Genomic DNA, 17,261 nt, shown 5'->3' on the forward strand with positions numbered 1-17,261 from the left:
ATTGAGATTCCAGGGATTGAACCTGGGACATTAAGCATGGAAAGCAGATGCTCTACCACTGAGCTATGAGCCCTGCCTGTGCCCCTGGGAGATTTCTTCACTATAGCTTTCTCTACTTTCTTGCCCAGTCACATATACTCCTTCACCAACTGGGAGAGACTTAAGATTTGCAGTCTGAGGCCAACTCTTTATGTTTGCTTCTCACGAACTTGAGCGTGACTTTTTCCATGAACTCAATTCAGTTGGGTTGTGCACGTGTAGCCCCATGAGACTTTGCCTCCTAGTGGCAAACGTAGAGAATGGGCTTGCATTTTCAAAAGCTTGGTTTCTCCCTTCACCCTGTTGCATGCACAACTCATGACTTCGCCACCCAATGGCAGATGAAGAGAACTGTCTTCCTTATCTGCATAAACCCATCTGTACAGTTATTTTGGGAATAATTCCCGTTGTTTCACAGCAGCTTTTCAACGATGCCAGATGTCACAGAATGTGGTTAAGCAATCACAGTGGCAGAGTTTGTTAATTAGTTACTCTGTGCCATTTTGTTGTTGACACTCTTGCCTTTAGGAAAAATTCAAAGGGCTAAAAGTTCATTCATTTCAAGCACATATGAGGGTGACTCACTTCCATATGATTTTTTCTGTGTTCACAGATCCAGTTTTGTAAGTTTTGAAAAACTGGATGAATCCCCCCCCCCCAACTTGCCTCCTGACTTTGGCAATCAGTGGTCTATAGACAGGAAGAGAGGCTACAGTACATCCAGGGAATCCAAGAAAGTATTTTTCATTTGCAATGACAAGTTTTAATCATTTATCTATCTCTCTATATACTATCTCTGCTACATAGCTTCATATCTCTAGCAACACACTCTATTCCCCTCCCCTCTGACACACACCATTTCCCAAAGCAAGCCAGACAGAAATCTTCCAGATGACAATATCTGCTCATCAGGAGTTTGACCTTGCTCTATCTCTTAAGGCACAAATCACAGCTGATGGGAACCAGCCGCAAAGGCAACCCAGATGCTACATGTGGAACTAGCTAGAAGCCAGGCATAGCTGATTCTTGCGCTTCTCTGCTGCGTACATGAAATGGCAATGTTTGGCAGCTGGGTGCTACAGATGCTGAGTGCAACCTCCTATGGCCCATGGGGTTGGCTCCACAGTTGATTATAAATATCAGAGTGACAAAGGGGGGAAATGGGATGAAATTCAGTATCCACGCACCACCAGCGAATATCAGGCATGGTCTGCAGACCAACTCTGCCTTGTTATTAAAAGGCTCTTTCTAGATGAACTGCTTTTGTCCTGGGCTGGGCCCAAGGCCCAAGCAAGGGTGAGGAAAGTCGTATACCTTGGGCCTTGAGATCCAAAGGGACCTGGCTCAGGCTGCATGGCTCTGTCTGTGTTATCAAGAACAGGTTTTTCTTTTCTTTTTAAAATGAAAGACTATTGTTACTATGTAATTATCACCATCTCTACTTTCTGCATTTCACATGTTTCACTGTTTATTAGGGATGGGGAAATTTGCCAATTTCAGTTTCTCACAGTTTTTCATTTTTCCAGTCTTAGGTTTGGTTTTTCTACATTTTAACATCAGTTGAAAAAAAATCCTCATGGAAACTCCTCAGTATTTCAGGTCATTCCCCCCCCCTCTCTCTCTATATATATGCATGCAATTTTGCCTAATGTCTGCATTTTGCCAAAGCAATCTCCCCCACTTTAATGCATGTTGTATGCTATTTTTACTAATATACGCATTTGTAGGCATACTTTACCCTAGTATATTACTTGGGTGGAGAAGTGCATTGCAAAATTCAGTAATTCAAAGGCTAGCTGTGTTTTGGTTCGCATATTGTTTCAGGAAGTGTGAATTTTGGTTTGTTCGCCTTAAAGTGCAAACTGAACTAAATTCCTCCCCTTTCCTTCCTATTTACAATATCCCTCCTCCAACCAACCATGTATACATAAATCTGCTACTCTGGATGACACTTCATTCATAGTATGAAATGGACTGTAGTCCATGAAAGCTTATGCCATGTGCTATTTTTTGATGTGACAGAATAACACAGCTACCCCTCTGGACATTATGCATTCATTCCATCAATACAAGAATTCACTCTCGTGCAACAGAACTCCCGACTCCTGCCTCCCTAAACCTGCTACAGAATCCCAGAATCATAGTTTTGGAAAAGGACCACAAGGGTAATCTAGTCCAAGCCCCTGCAATGTAGGGATCTTTTTGCCCAGTGTGGGGCTCAAACCCATGATCTTGAAATTAAGAGTCTCATGCTCTATCAACTGAGCTATCCGACAGGGTTAGGGTTGTGGGTTACCCCAGAACAGATTTAAGGGGCACACAGGGAGAGGAGATGGGGGGGAGTTCCACTGCTGCCCTGTGTGTTCTTACTTCCCTGAATTCTGTGTACCAACTGGGCCTTTTTCTTTTTAACTATTCTCTATAAATTAGCAGTTCAGGAGTTTTCTGTAGCTGAAGGTCAGGTGCATCTATGTAATTGTGTCTATATCTGTTTCTGTCTTTCTGTAAACCTGAACTGAAAGCTGAAAAGTTTTGGTTTAATCATTTGCTTTCATCTTTTGAAATGCTGCCTTACAACAAGTGGCAAATACCACAGAGGTATAAAGTGATTCTCTTCAGCTCTCTTTTCTTTCATCTTCCTCCGTTTCCCCTCAACACACACTCAGGAGGAAGCCCTGCTCTTTTAAGATGTCACCTTTGGCAATAAGGGGAAAGTGATCACAGAACTTCTTGTCTCATGCTCTGCCTTTCAATGCAAAGGATGATCAGTAGTACCAGAAATCCTAGGAGTTCTCTCCTGGGGTGGGGAGTTTAAAGGAGCACTGCTTGACTTCCAGGTGTGCTGTTTGTTTTAAATTCCTGTTCTTTGCAGATCACGTAACAACTATCTTTCTCTTGCTCTTAGAACCTTCAAGATTGCAGCTCCTATTTTCTACCTGCCCCACACATGGAGGCACACGTGTCTATCAAAACAAAAACCTAGCTACACTTTTGTTGCATGCCCAAGTGTCAGTGTTCATTCAGATACCCATTCATTTATTTATCTGCTTTGTCCTCTCTGCTTCTCTCCAGGAATTATCATAGCACTTATCGCTGCAATATCTGAAATAAAAAACGACAGCAAAAATGGTCAATTTGGCAAATAGCTTTCATTCATAAAAAATAAAAAAGGCATTGTAGGTAGGTCAGATGAAAACGGATTGGGCTCTGTGCCAAGGATAATGATATCAGGGTTTAAATTTAGATCCTTACAGCAGAGGTGCTTGAAAATGTTAATTGCTAGGGCAGTTCCCGCCTATGTCCCTGCTTATATGCATAATGCTTACTTAGCAGAGATTCCCTATGGCATATATGATATATATGATATATGTGTTTCGAGTCTGATAGGGCTGCCTGTGTGGATTTGGAAAAGGTGCCATGACAGCTGGCAGATGGGTCCATGGGTGGGAGGTGGGTGAATTATGTTGAGTGAACGGTGAGTGCCTACACAGATCCCTTGAACAGCAAAAGAGAATCAGGAGATGATAAGCAAAAAGGAAACCATTAGCATGCTGCATGTGCAGTGCCAGGTTTGTGTATAAGCTAAACAAGCTACAGCTTAGGGCCCCACTCTCTTGCCCCCCCCCCCAAAAAATATACTTCTTCTTAATTGTATTTCACTATTAATATATGTCTTCTTAATTGTATTACGGTTCAACAATTACTTTGATAAAATACATATTTTGTTATGTGCAAATGGCTTTAGATACCTATTAGGTCCGTTAATAGGGACGCGGGTGGCGCTGTGGTTTAAACCACAGAGCCTAGGGCTTGCCGATCAGAAGGTCGGTGGTTCGAATCCTCGCCACAGGGTGAGCTCCTGTTGCTCGGTCCCAGCTCAGTCCCAGCTCACGGCGTTTCCGTGCACTGCTCTGGTTCGCCAGAAGCAGCTTAGTCATGCTGACCACATCACCCGGAAGCTGTGGATTTAGCAAAGAAAGGAACAAGGAGTTGCAGGCTAGGCTACAAACAGTGAAGTTTGTGCTTCAATACTATGTTTATGTAAGGCTACTGAGCAGTGACTTGTGCGCAGCATTGCATCCATGGTGTTTGCACCCACCCTCTGATGAATCATAATCTCTGGGCACCCAGCTTTTTTATTTTTAAAAAATTAAGTTTCTGGCATTTGTAAAATCCAAGCTATCTGGCAAAATGTGCCATTCTACTTATTTGCGTGTGTGACGAATTAGCCTGTTTCCCCTTTCGTGTTTTATATTTCCCCAGCCCTGGAATAATTCCTGCAATCACCCTTGAGTATACCAATATTACAGAGTGAGGAAGATGCTGAAAGATGGCAGTTTGTCAAATGCCACTTGGTGAGTTCATGGTTCAAGTGAGATTAGAATTTTGGCTTCCCAACTTAAATTCTTAGCCATGATGCTATAGCAGGTTGGGGGGGGGGTTACCTCAAGCAATCCTGTGGAAGTACACATGTGGAAAACGTTCTTCAAATTGGTCATACACATGACCATTGACAAGTCCCACAGGTCACAAAATAGAGAGCTCTGAAAGGAAAGAAAGTGGCTGGCTTCAACTAGGGATCAGAACATGTGGAGTTTTCTGATTCCAAATCCTCCACCTTAGCAGCAAGAAATGTCTCCCACTTTGGACTGAAAAGGCATAATAATTCTGCATCTCCAAAACAGCTTCCATTTGAAGAAGGAAGCACTAAAATAACAAAGGAGAGGCTGGTTGTTGTTATTTCAAGGCTATTTTAAACTGTCTTGTGAGGGCAAATAAAGCCTGATTTGATGAGAACAGAATTGCATCATTATCTGGTAAACAAGATACAACACATTTTCTAATTTGTTCTGTAATCTAAACTATAAAAACAGATTTAAGGCAATTAGAAAGTCAGGTATACAAAATCAACCTTAAAAGCAAGTTCCACACTTTTTCTTTCTTTCTTGAGCAATACTGGTACATATCTTTAAATAATTTCTCTCTCTCTTTTGGAAATGCAACACCTACCTGCTCTTTGCATACTTAACAGGATGCAAAGTGCAGATTATGAGCCACCCAGTTAATTGTGCACCTCCTCCATTTATTACCATACGGTTAATAAGATTTGCAGGAAGCATTAAAGAGCAGTCAAGTCCTATCACTGAACATGCAATTTAAAGTCCCCAGCAGGGACACGCAAACCCAGTGAAGAGGAAACATCATCACTTCAGAAGCACGAAGGAAGGTGGGGAGGGGGAGAGAAAATACAAAAAAAGATGTCATAAGTTACATAACTGGTGGTCGGTGTGTCTGTGCCATCAGCAATACTGGAGTTTGGGCTCTCTCTCTGAGAAAGGAAGGCAGTCAGTCGCCATACTTAAAGCCCACACAATAAGATTTCTTATTCCTACTTACAGCAAAATCCACTAGATTTCAGCTGTAAGGGAGCCCTCTTTCCTCTAGTCTGGACTTTGGTCTCCATGCTCCTGACTTCAAGGTTCAGTCAGCCAGATGAATTCACTTCAAAATTCTAAAATAAAATAAAATAGGTGCACCCAGACCTATCTTATTTGGGAACTATTCTTGGCAACAAACCAACATATGTAAGAATGGATCAGAGAGGATCTATGCAGAGATTGATACATGATGAAACAAAAAAGCCCAGAATACTTCAGGGCTATGCACATGGCATTTGATGAACACATGTGCTAAATATTACAAATGTGCCAGAGACCTAGCCTACTACTTACATTGGCTGCCCATATGTTGCTGGGCCAGGTTCAATGTACTTGTATTCATTTAAAAGGCTCTTAACAACTTTGGTCCAGAATACGTTAAGGACAGCCTGATTCTGTATATCGCTGCCCAGTCCTTGAGATCTTTGGTGGAAATCTCTGTTAGTGGTCTCCCCTGGCTCAGATGCTCAGCTGTCATCTGCCAAGAGTCATGAATTAAGTATTATGGAAACTGCAATACTTTGAAACTCCATCCCTGCTGAGATCAGATGGGCCTCCTCCCAGTTGAGCTTCAGGTGCATTTTAAGCATGGAGAAAGTGGTTAGAGAAATTTTTTTCTCCCTCAACAGTAGAAGTCATGGACATCCAAGGGAGCTTTGGGAAGATTCAGTGCAGCTTATTTCTTCATGCAAGGCATAGTTAAACTCTGGAACTCGCTCCTACAGGAGGCAGTGATGGCTACCAATTTGGATGGCTACCAAAGAGGATCAGACAAATTCATGGAGAATAAGGCTATCAGCAGTTGCTAGTCATGATGACTGTCTTCTATCTCCACTGTCATTATGCCTCTGAACACCAATTGCTAGACAACATTGATCTAGTCAGTGTGCAAGAGAACATCTTGAACATGTGTTCGTACTCTCCTTGTTGATACACTAGTTTTCTAGCCATCTTTATACATAATGCAGGGTGGAAATTCAGTGTAGTTTTCAGTACTAAACAAGTTGTCTGTCATTTTCTTACGATGATTTTCCAGCTGTCAGTCAGTGCTATAGAGATGTAGGGATCAGCATCTCTCTTCCACTTGCCAAGCTCTCCTCCCTGACCCTACAGCTAATTGATACAAATGTGTCAACATATCAGCACTGACTTCTCAGGAACTGGATTTTGGATGATTTCTCCAGGCCACAAATTTCCTCTTCATGAACTGTTCTAATTTTCCAACTATGGGATTAAATAAATAGGAGCGAACAAAGTTCAGGAGAAAGCTAGAAAAGCAACCTCACTATAACAACTTTGCACAAAAAAGTGCCTGAACATCATAGGTATTCAGAAACTCTCAGCGCTACAGCTCAGTGATCAAGCAGAAGTTGGCAGGTCCAACCCATGGTGCCTCCAGGTAGGGCTAAGGAAAACTAATTTGGAAATGTAATGACTAACCTGGAGTGTGGAAAAATGAGAAACCGAGAGAAGCTTAAATTGACAGATTCACTCATCCCTAGTCCAGGTAAAGGTAAAGACCCCCATGACAGTTCAGTCAAAGGTGATTATGGGGTGCAGCACTCATCTCGCTTTCAGGCCGAGGGAGCCGGCATTTGTCCACAAACAGCTTTCCGGGTCATGTGGCCAGCATGACTAAACAGCTTCTGGTGCAACAGGACACCGTAATGGAAACCATAGCACATGGAAACACTGTTTACCTTCTTGCCACAGCAGGACCTGTTTATATACTTGCACTGGCATGCTTTCAAGCTGCTATATTGACAGGAGCTGAGAAAGAGCAATGGGAGCTCACCCCGTCACATGGATTTGAATCATCAACCTTCCAATCAGCAAGCCCAAGAGGCTCAGTGGTTTAGACCACAGCTCCACCCACTCCCCAGTAGTCCAGGTTACACATGTTCATTTTATTATTTTATTATTTTATTATCATGTGGGCTGATGTGGCCATGATGGGCTGCACCAGGTCTGGCACTGGTTACTGCAGCATCTTTTAGGGAAGCTTTTAATGTTTAATAGGTTATTGTATTTTAGTGTTCTGTTGGAAGCCGCCCCAGAGTAGCTGGGGAAACCCAGCCAGATGGGTGGGATATAATTTATTTATTTATTTATTTATTTATAAGAACATTTTATAGTCGGGCAGTTACAGATTATTATTTTTTTTACATTATATATGTGTGTGTGTGTGTGTGTGTGTGTGTAATCTTATTCTACAGACAATGGTACTTATTCCCATCTGCCCTGAGAATACCTTCCTTGGCACACACACAAGGTCCCCTTCACCACCCCTCATCTCACTCAAACAAGTTTTGAAAATTACATATAAGAAACTAGGTTGCGGTGTTTTGTGTTGGGTGGGGAGACTGCAACAGTTTCCCTGGCTTGCAAAAGTGTCCAGGGCCCCAAAGTGGCTGGTGATCTCTGCAAGGGCATCCCCACCCTGTTGCAATTTTCTCAGATTTTTCCATTTATTTTTCATGGAAAAACCCCTTTCACTGGTTGCCTATTTGGATCCAAAATGGAATGTACATTCCATAATGGTACTTAAACCTTAATGAGATTGCAGAAGAGTGTCCACATTCTATGATTTCCCCCTTCTGGTGAGCTTGCACAAGACACTCTCTTGTAGCTGCTGGCCGTTTTTCTCTTCCCACACCCCAATGAATGGTAAATTTGATAGGATCAGACATAAGGCATCATAACAGTACCATGTTTCATATGGTACTGAAGTAGACAATGGCTCCTCTAGCCCAGTATTCTCAACACATACAATACCAGGTTTGGGGCAGCTGTCCAGAGTTTCAGGCAGATGTCTCTGCCAGCCCGACCAGAATATGCTGGGAATTGAACCTAGAACCTACTTCATGCAAAGCAGATACTCAGCCACGGAGCTATGGTCTTCCCTGTGTTCAGAATAACTGCCCACACCTTTGAAAGCACAATACTCATGGTGGCTATCATACCTATTGGATGACTGTGTCATTCCTACCAAGACTGCAGAAGAAAACAAAATTCCATTGGGAAAGGAAGTGAAATAAGACATGACTCTCTTCTCAACATCCTTCAGTTTCCATTCTCCTAAAACACAAGCTATCTGGATGTGGTGTCACAATATGCATATTGTGTAGAATATGCTGAAAATCATTATTTCTAGCTTTGATTTTCTTCCCTCTCTGATCCACTTCGCTCCCTATACTTTGTAGGGTGACAGCAGGGGTTGCCATAGCAACATAACACAAAGCCATCTTCTTTTGTGGTAAGAAACTGTTGAACAGCTAAGAGAATTAAGGAGGGGGGGTGCAGGTAGAGGGTACCTGGGAATTCAGCTAAAAATAGAAAAACTTAATAATGGAACCATTAAGGGGAAGCCATTTGGGGGCTTCATAGCCTCAAGCCTTTCTCCTGAAGCCTTTTTCATATTACTAAATGTAATTGAGTAGCTTTTGATTCTGAGAAGGAAAGAGGAAAAGTTGCTTTATTTCCAGCTGTGGAAAGAGCGGCAGGCACAATGCATGTCCACATTTCATTTAGGGTGCTAATTACCTGCCCAATTTCAAATTCACAAAATAAAAGCCACTCTCTTTCAGAACTTAGAAAACACCCACAACCCCTTTCTTTAAAATGGACACTGAGCACACCTTGTTCATTTCTGAGCGATAAATCAGCATACTCTGTACTTTGATGCCTTGTCTGATTTTACAACTTGAGACAAATTCCTTCTGTTATCATCTTCCCTTTGATGTCCAATGTAGTTGCATTAATTATTATCAATGCTTTCAGCATTGGCCACGTGCATAATTCTGCCAAAGGAGTATTTATGGGCCATTCAATTGGTCCAATAACTGGGAGATCAGATTTGAATGCTGAATGTCTGACTTGGTCCTCATGTGAGAAGAATAAGCCAGTGCTTTCTTAAAACCAGTTCACTATATATCTATTACGTGTGCATTTACCCATGCAGCCAGCATTTCAGTTCTAGCTCTGAAGCACATGTGCTTGCTATGAGGCAGCAATACAGTACAGTGTTATGGGTAGATACAAGTACCTATAGCAGCCATCTATAGTAAATGTCAGCTTATATCATATGAGGGTGAGAAAAGGATATAGCATTTAATATTAACATCCTGGTGATTTAATCATTCTGGAAAGTAACATCAGAAGCAGGTAGTGCACCTAGCACCTAGACTTTGTAATCTGTCATAAATTATCTTGTCTCATACAGTTCTGGAACAGGAGATTTGGACTGGGCCATTAGTAGAATCAGCTGCTGCCGCAAGAAAGGACATTCAATGCCCAACAGACACAGAACAATTTCTGGTGTTAAAAGATGTAGGGGTGATGTTTGTTTTACAATATTCCTCCTAACACCTAAAGTAGAACTTTTTTGCTACCCAGAGTAAAGAAGAAAGATGGAAACTGGAAGTATGAGGTATTTACATTTCTATTTCCACTGCATTATCCAACATCCAGCCTGCTCTTATGTTAGTCTGTATGATCCAGGTAAAAAATGTGTTCCACAAGAAGAAAACAGATGCAACAAGTATAACCCCCATAGTGAACAAACTATTCTATATACAGTGGTACCTCGGGTTAAGTACTTAATTCGTTCCGGAGGTCCGTTCTTAACCTGAAACTGTTCTTAACCTGAAGCACCACTTTAGCTAATGGGGCCTCCAGCTGCCACCGCGCCATCGGAGCATGATTTCTGTTCTCATTCTGAAGCAAAGTTCTTTACCCGAGGTACTATTTCTGGGTTAGCGGAGTCTGTAACCTGAAGCATCTGTAACCTGAAGCATATGTAACCTGAGGTACCACTGTATCAGGAATGGAGAAACTGTAGCCCATCAGATCTTGTTGAACTTGTTTATTATTCCAACCTAGCAGTTCGAAAGCACCCCCGGGTGCAAGTAGATAAATAGGGACCACTTACCAGCGGGAAGGTAAACGGCGTTCCGTGTGCTGCGCTCGCTCTCCAGATGCAGCTTGTCACGCTGGCCACATGACCTGGAAGTGTCTGCGGACAGCGCTGGCTCCCAGCCTATAGAGTGAGATGAGCGCACAACCCTAGAGTCTGGCAATACTGGCCCGTATGGGCAGGGGTACCTTTACCTTTACCTTTAAGGTATAAAACGACTTAAAAGCAAAAAAAAAAAAAAAAAAGATTTTTAATATATATATATATATATCAATAAACAATTCTGAGGGATGTACTCTTAGTTGCCTAGGCACAAAAGATGACTGCTGATTACTACTCCACTCCCATTTTCTTGGCCTGCTTTTTGATCCTTCTATTTGCAAACCACTTTGTAGCAGTGTAACTCCTGCATAAGTCTTCCCTTCTTGTTTATGTTGTTCTTAAAACCTTGATTTAGGAACCGTTTGGGAAGATCTGTTTGGAGAGAACTGCCCTGTGATCTTTTAATAATAAAAATAACCTTTCCTTTTCCTTTTTGAAAAATCACTTTCAATCAGTCATTTATTCTGAAGCACGACGAGCTCAGATGAACACTTACTGATTCATCTCATTTTTAAAAAATGTTTAAATAAACTTTGCTGAAGCTCCAGCATAATGTCAACTGCTTCTCAAGTGAATTATTCATCCTGCCCCATTCTTTCAGAAATGCCAAAAGGATTCTGAGGCTGCTTCATATTGAAATGGTTCCCTCTGCCAAAACATATACAAGCCAAAGACAATCTCCAGTTTTACAAGCAGCCCACGTTAGGCTATATTGAGGGTTTACTGAGGGGCATGGAAAACATGAATACATGAAGTGTCTTTCCTGGCAAAAAATGGGGTTTACATTGCAGGGAGACTACATCTAGGAAGGCCTTTTCCAAGCAAGTGATCAAGATGAGTTACAATCCAGTCCTATCCTTCAGCAATCCATCCCTGGCAATCCATCCCTAACACCTTCCCTCCCAGTTCCCATGAAATATGCCTATATCACACAGTTGCCTAAACTGCTCTCCTTAGCTCTCTTCTCTAAATGGGCAGAGAAAACACATGAGGTAGACAGAAGGTATGAGCACACTGGCCTCACCTCACCATCACCTCCCCCCCCCCCCGCCCGCAAGCCAAGGGCATCTGTCTGATGCAGTATAGCTGCTGTACCCATGCTTTATAGACCCCCAGTTTTCCAAGTTTCTAAATTGCACAGGATACCACCACAACTACAAGAGGCTTCCCACTTCACCTAAGAACAGCCTGCTGCATCAGGCCAATGGACCAGCATTCTGTTTTCACATTGGCCATCCAAATGCCAGTGGAAAACCTGAAAGCATGCGTTGGAGAGCAACAGCCTGATGTTCTTCTTCTACTTACCTCTGAGTAGAAGTTGCTGGTAATTACAAGTGGGCAGAGCACTGTTGCACTTGGATCCCTGCTTTCAAGTTTCCCATTGGCATCTGGATGGTTGCTATTTCAATGCCGGGCGCCATTTTGAATCAAGATGGTGGGCCGGAATGTGACTCTCCATGAACAAACATGCGCTCTCTGCTAGTCCCGCATAAGTTAAAGCAAAACATGGGTCTATTCTGGGTCAACTATCTCTTTTCTGTAACAGAACACATTTGTGTGCCTAAAAATAGTCAGTGCACACTCCTAGGAACTGTGATTATCTGAGGATTATATGTATCCTTTTCCAGACACATGAACATTATGGAAAAGATGCACTCAGCCTGCAGTGGAAAAATGGAAATCTGTTCCAACATACAGAACAGTCCTAAAAGTATAGAGACACAAGAGAAATCAATCTTAAAATGTGCCTCTACCTGCAAAAAAACAACAGAATAAAAGCACTCTATAATCCGATGCCAAGGCGTATCTGTGAATCAGTGACAAGTAAAGATAAAACTCTTCTTGAAGATGTCTGTCAGGCAACTGTATCAGGAATGACATTGATTTTTCCCCATGCTGCTGCTATCTAAGGGAGGGCCTTTGTCAGTTCTATATTTAGCCATTAGATTATGTGCATTACTAATATTCAGGTAGTGCTTCATCAATTTCCATCACCACAGGTAGGAGGCTGAAAAACCTGGGATGAATGTTGCTTTGTATAAAGCTGCTGTTTGTCAAAGGGGGTAAAAAGCCTTAATACCAGGGGGAATGAAAGAAAACCAGGGAATTTGGTATAATGTCTAGAGGTACTTCACACAGCTGGGTAAAATGACAGTGTTCAGTAGAGGGTGTAAATGGTACACTTACTTGCTGGGGTCAATGTGGTGAATTCCATCAAGGTAATAAGCAGGACCAGACAATTGAACACAGTTTGTGTCTTGTTTGGACAGGATGCAAACTGCATCCAGTCATCACTGTGCACACCACTGACTTCCCTTTGCTTGGCAGAGGGGCCGAATGGATGTTAATTACGCAGATGGGCTGCTAGCCTGAATGTTGGGTATTCTAAGTCTTCAGTCTTAACAGCGTTTCGGACCACCTCAGCACCATTTCATGGCTTGTGGCCTACAGTGTTCAGTTTTCAGTTGAGGTGGGGAGCAGCGAGGAGGAATGGTAATATAGAGACCTTAAAAGAGGTTGAGAAAATGCCATTTTAAGTCACTATAGGACTTTCTGGTGGACTATAGATCTTAAGTCCATTGCTTAATTTCTAAAACCGGCAGTATGTATTCCATTATTACTTAAATAAATTTATAGACCACTTCACAGCATAAAGCAACCTAAGAGGTGTATGCCTGACTGGAATCACTTATTCTCCACCCTGGAAGTATTGGCTCTGGTTATGTTTATGCAATAGTGAGATGAACTCTGCAGATGTTCAGAAATACGGTACTCTGTCCCAGATTACAGCAGTGATAGGGAAGCTTTCTTATGTAGGAAGCTGGATCTTTATGTTCCCCCACCCCACGAGTCAACTTTGTCATATGGGGTGGAGTGGGGAGACAGTGATCAAGCAGGATTGAATTCCCATGCATCAATGATGTGCAGGGAATTCAGTCCTGCTTTCTGCAGGGTTTAGGTGTGCAAGTGAGTTCCCCACAGGGTTAGAGTCTGAAGCTGAATTACAGCAGTTTAAAAAAAAAAATCATTTCATTTTTATATTTTATTGTACTGAGGTGCATTTCCCTGTATTGAGTTGCATTTCATTTTTTCTGTAAGCCACCCACAGAACTTTGTGACATATATTAATTAATGTATGCACTGTGCACCATACATTAAGATCTTGTTCATGGGTAGGCAAACTAAGGCCCGGGGGCCAGATATGGCTCAATCGCCTTCTAAATCCGGCCCGTGGACGGTCCGGGAATCAGTGTGTTTTTACATGAGTAGAATGTGTCCTTTTATTTAAAATGCATCTCTGGGTTATTTGTGGGGCCTGCCTGGTTTATTATTTTTTTTCAAAATATAGTCCGCCCCCCCCACAAGGTCTGAGGGACAGTGGACCAGCCCCCTGCTGAAAAAGTTTGCTGACCCCTGTTCTTGTTCATGAAGTGAGTGTGGCTGGAGGTTGAAGGAGTACTCTCGGACCACACACACAGGTTCAGGTGTGAATGCTCCAAAATCAGTTTCTGCATGGGAAAGTCTTCACTGCACTAAAGGAGAAAAGTGTGAATCTGCTAGGAAATAGCTCTCATTTGGAATGTGTTGACAAATATGCAACTGGTTCACTTACTCTCGTGCTGTACTGATCTCATCTCATCTGTTAGCGTCTCACTTGAACAATCACTTTTATTTTCATCTATAGACATAGTCAACCCGAGCTAGAACTGCCCAAATCACTTAATTCTAAAAGTCCCAATAACTGAATGTGACAGCCATTTCCACAGCCTGCCAACACATGTTTGCACATAGGTGACTTTGTGGACAACAGTGGCAGGCTCAGTAGAAGGAGGGGGGGATTACCCTGACATTTCTCCATCCTACCTAGAATCATTTAGATTTCCAAAAAAAATATTGTGTGAGCTCCATGATACACACAGGATCAAAAGGACTGAATATATAGAGTGAAGTGCATGTACACTTCTGCATGAGTGTGCAGCTCAAATATGTTATTCCCATGGTGCGAGGTGCAGAAAAGGGCAACCAAAATGATCTACAAAGACAAGGTTTGGGACTACAGAGACAATGATGATTTAGAAAGGGGACATGAAAGAAGCATTAAATATATGCATGATTCAAGGAAAGTGAGCAGGGAGACCTTTGTCTCCTTCATCGCTCCTTCCTTTTGAAGGTTGTGGCCCAGGAAGAGAGAAGAAAATACTGAAAGTAAACCACTGGCTGTGCAGGTGGTGTCAGCAGGAAAGGTTTGGCTTCTTGGACCGTAGTCTCTGCTTCCGTGAGGAAGAACTTGTGGAACACGAAGGAGGGAAATGCTATTGTACTCATGACCTGCTTGTTGGCTTCCCAGAGGCATCTGGGTTATCACTGTGAGAATAGAATTGTGAACTAGATGGGCCTTTGACCAGATCATAGCTCTCAACCTTTCCCTTTTTTTAAGGGAAATTCCCTTATTCCGAATAGGATTCCTCGCAAGAAAAGGGAAAAGTTGACAGCTATGGACCAGATCCAGCAGGCTTCTTGGTTCTTATGAGGTCCAGATCCAGCCCTCACCATGCAAAAAGGATGTTACTGCAGGGTAAAATATCTGAACTGTGCTGTTGTGTCAAGGGATAGTTTACAAAACAATGGATTGGTTTAACTAACTTTTACTCAGAGCAGGCCCACTGGAATTAACAATCATGATTAAGTTCGGTTTTCAAATTTTGATGGGTCTACTCTTAGTATAAGGCAGTTGAATACCATCCAGTGTGGAGATTCCACAGTAAACTGTTTTGTCTTTGGCAAAGCACAGCTGCTTGCCTGCAAATTCCCAAGGCATTCACAGGAGGAATAAAGTGTTTTTCAGAACACTCAGATAAATGGTCTCCATTCCAAAAAGATCACCTTATGCTGATTTCTCCACTGCAGTGACCATCTCAGTTGTTCACCTGAAACCACCCCGACATATCACTTGATTGTATGGAAAACATTCAGCTGACAAGTCAAAGTGGCTGCTTGACTTAATCTAAATATAGTGCCCAATCGCAAAGGACCTTAGCCACCCTCTCTTCTCTTTTCTGTTCATGATTTAAAAGAATTGTCTGACATTACTGCACAGCAGGCCCCTCAACTTTTGTATCAAATGGCACATTACCATGCAACTGAGTGCTCCGTAATGTCTGTGACTGCATCATTGCCCAGGCTGAGACTTGAGGACTGAAATCTTCATTTTTATTTCATGAATATTTTAAACACCCTTCTGAAGGAAATTCCTGTGCTGCGTTTATGTGACAAACACAGTTTGAAACTCGAAAGGCATCCAATCCCTGTTGTTAAACATTTCAAGGATTAGTGGGAATTCTGAACCCTATCACTTGTCGCACACCATATCAAATTTCAATCTGCAAGACTCAATTGACAACATCCTTCCAGGGCAGCTTTCTGGGTAGTCTGTGGCATTGGTGTAGTGGAGGCCTGTGGTCACAAAACAACATATAACTCCTATTGGCAACTAATCGCGGTGCCATCATTTGAGTTTAGAAAGGCCTGAGCAGTTTCACTCCTATCAGGGAACTGCCATCAGCTCAGAGGTGAGAGGTGGAAGGGCAGTTGGGTTACAGGGAGCCTCCGAAGATCATGCGAAGCAGCTCTTCCTCCAGCGAAGAGGGAAGCCCCACCTCCAGTGGGGAAGGGATGCAGGACTTGGAAGATGCTAGAGAGAGCCGCAACACCAAGCCTGAGCAAAGCGGGGGGGAGGCAGGTCCCCCTTTGCCCACGTCCTGTCGGCACAGTCAGTTTACGTGCAGAGAGGGGAGGCATAGGATGGGAGTCAAAAGACTGCTACGCTGGGGAAAGTTTAAGGACCACCCACTCCCAGATTCTGCTAGCGACTGAGCAGACATGGACTTGAGACGCTCTGCATTGTAAATGTTTTGTACAGATAATAAAACCTTGAAAAGACCAGTGGGAGTCTTGCCTGTTTGCTCTCGAGCAACCACGCCGGCACACTAACAGCTCCAGTGTAAACTAAGGTGTGGACAAAGGGCTCTTTAGCCTTCTAGCTCAGTTGGTAGACCATGAGATTCTTAATCTCAGGGTTGTGTGTTTGATCCCCATGTTCAGCAAAAGATTCCTTCAGTGCAGGGGATGATCCTTGGGGTCCCTTCCAACTCTACAATTCTATGACTCCCAGCAAAAACAGCAACAGAGCCTTTTGCAGTGCTGGCCTCTTATTATTTTGAGACTCAGGGCTCACAGTAATGGTGCACAGTTAGTAGGGTAGTCTACTGATGCCAAAAAAGCTAAAATGAATCACCTAGTAAGGCATTAATTTGCATACAGTTTGCTTAGGAGTAATATGTAAGATTGTAATATTACAATATCTAAATTTGCATACCGATGTAAAATTAGAAATAAGTACTATAATTTAAATAGAAATATAATCCTTCTCACCATTATACACCTCATCATAGTCAGGAAGACTATGACAAACTGTTGATGGGTACCTTCAAGGCCCCTCCTGTTCCCCCTTCTAATGGTTCTTTAATCTAATTGTTCGTCAACTGGATGCATGTAAAATGGTCACCGCCTGTATTATTGTGAGGGAGGAAGGGGAGGGGAGGAGAAGGAGAAGAGGGGATATTATTAAACAATGATAAACTTTTATGCAATGTGAAGATACTATTGTCTTCTGAAACACCATGGCAATAATAGATGCTTTCAAGCTCTCTCCTAGAGCTTGTTTTATTTTTACTTTTTGTTCACACTTTTATTTTGGTACATTAAAC

General features: G+C 42.5%; 1 protein-coding gene and 1 long non-coding RNA gene across 8 annotated transcripts in view; one reads left to right on the forward strand and one right to left on the reverse strand.

Moving 5' to 3' along the window:
* The window catches only part of KCND3 (potassium voltage-gated channel subfamily D member 3), a 266,574-nt gene that overhangs the window by 76,104 nt on the left and 173,209 nt on the right, over positions 1-17,261 (forward strand). The window lies entirely within an intron of this gene.
* On the reverse strand, positions 840-17,148 carry LOC310679426. 2 transcript variants are annotated; one of them, XR_014512248.1, is made up of 3 exons: positions 16,927-17,148; positions 4,485-4,583; positions 840-3,141 (listed from the first exon to the last, which is right to left on the reverse strand). It is a non-coding gene; the product is annotated as an uncharacterized lncRNA (long non-coding RNA). The 2 variants fall into 2 exon arrangements; XR_014512249.1 differs by lacking the exon at positions 16,927-17,148 and adding an exon at positions 11,800-11,974.

This window comes from Podarcis tiliguerta (genome assembly GCF_965153285.1).
Source record: "Podarcis tiliguerta genome assembly, chromosome: 6".
NCBI lineage: Eukaryota > Metazoa > Chordata > Lepidosauria > Squamata > Lacertidae > Podarcis > Podarcis tiliguerta.